We start from the raw sequence: 2,010 nt of genomic DNA, 5'->3' as shown, positions 1-2,010 counted from the left end.
GCAGGATGTGCCCCATGGAACGGGTGCTCAGGCCTTGGCAGGGGCTGCCCAGGGAGCTTTGGAGTGCCCATCCCTGGAGGTGTCCCAGGAATTCCTGGATGTGGCACTCAGAGCTCTGGGCTGGGGACAAGGTGGGCATTGGGCACAGCTTGGGCTCGATGCTCCTGGGTGGTTTTTCCAGCCTCAATGATTCCGGGATTCTGTGGGTTGGAAGGAACTATTAAAAAGCTGGAGAAGATGCTGGAGTAGTGACCAAACACCTGAAGTCTGCGGGAGCATCAGTTCCTTGGTCCCTGGGATGTCACCATCCCAGGTGACAGGATGATGTCAACATCCCAGGATGGGGCAGCTCCTTCTCTTCCCTCCCAATCCTCTGCCCCTTTTTCCATGGTGCAGTTCCATGTGGATCCCAATTAATTCAGGAATTGAATACAGGTGACTGGCTTAGACCACCGGTGTCCCCAGTGTCCCCATCCAGGGACAATAATCAGCTTTTCCTGGCTCAGGTTGGCTTCCAGCCCATATCCTTGGCATCCTGGGGAAAAAACAGAGCCCTTCATCCCAGCTCTGTGCTGTGGGATAACTGGAATGTATTCCCTCTGCCTGGAGAAGTTCCCAAACTGCTCCAGAGAGAGTTCCAGCTGTGCTGATTCCCTGTCACCAGCCAGATGAAGGAGCGTGTGACACTTCCAGGAGTGAATTTCCAGGATGCTGTGGGGCATTCGATTCCATGGCTCCCTTCGGAGTGAATGGAATCATAAACACAGGGAAATGTGTCCTGTGGGCACCGGGAGCTTTACAGGAGCATCCCTTGCCAGCCCTGCACCCTCTTTTCCTGGGAATATTATTGCAGCACACCACTCATCCCAACAGCTTTCTAGGGAATGAGTTGGAGTGAGGAACTTGGGATAAAAGGGAACTGCCTGGCAGGGAGGCACTGATGGATTGGGAATGCTTTTTCTATAGGAACGCTGCTGCAGGGGAGTAAAGGAACACACAGCTCTGGGAACACTCGGGATAATCATGGAGTTGTGTCACTCTGTCCTTGGGAATGCATGGAATCATGGAGTCATGCCATACGTTGAGGTTGGAGTTAACAAAATGGGAACCATTAAATCCATCAGCCTTGGGCTGATCCCAGAGGATGGGCAGCAGGAAAGGTGGGAATTCTGCCCCACTCAGGTGAGACCCCCACCTGCAAAGCTGCTCCAGCCCTGGGGTTCCCAACAGCAGGAGGATGTGGATGTGTTGGAGCCATTCCAGAGGAGGCACCAGATGATCCAAGGGATGGAGCAGCTCTGCTGGGAAGAAAGGTTGGGAGAACTGGGAATGTTCACCTGGAGAAGGGAAGGATCCAGGGAGAGCTCCGAGCCCCTTGCAGGGCCTAAAGGGGCTTCAGGAGAGCTGCAGAGAGACTGGGGACAAGGCCTGGAGGGACAGGAGCCAGGGAATGGCTTCCCAGTGCCAGAGGACAAGGCTGGATGGGAGATTGGGAATTGGGAATTGCTGGCTGGGAGGGTGGGCAGGGGCTGGGCGGGAATTGCCAGAGCAGCTGGGGCTGCCCCTGGATCCCCCCTGGAGCCTTGGCAGTGCCCAAGGCCAGGCTGGACATTGGGGCTGGGAGCAGCCTGGGACAGTGGAAGGTGTTCCTCTTTAATGTCCGTGTCAGTCCAGACCATTCCATGATTCCATGATAAAAACAGGGAAGGCTGGAGCCTCCCTACCCGCTGACAAACGGCTGGGCCTGGCAATGTCACAGGAAAGGCAGAAATTCCTGACACTCAGTCCCCAAACCTCCCAACCGTTCCAGCACTGATTTTCTTTCCTAATGATTTAATTTGGGATCATCCTGTAACAACCGACCCTTTAAATGCCCTTTCCTTGGAAAGCTGATCAATGCTGGATCCATCCATGTGGGGATTTGTTTTTCCCAACCTCTTCCAAGGAAGCCGCTTTTGGCAGGACAAACTCCCAGCTTTGACTGTCACATCTCCCACCCTCCAAATCGGA

This window comes from Corvus brachyrhynchos, unplaced genomic scaffold (genome assembly GCF_000691975.1).
Source record: "Corvus brachyrhynchos isolate BGI_N302 unplaced genomic scaffold, ASM69197v1 scaffold245, whole genome shotgun sequence".
Classification (NCBI taxonomy): Eukaryota; Metazoa; Chordata; class Aves; order Passeriformes; family Corvidae; genus Corvus; species Corvus brachyrhynchos.
The sequence above is the reverse complement of the archived record's forward strand: the minus strand, read 5'-3'. Positions refer to the sequence as shown.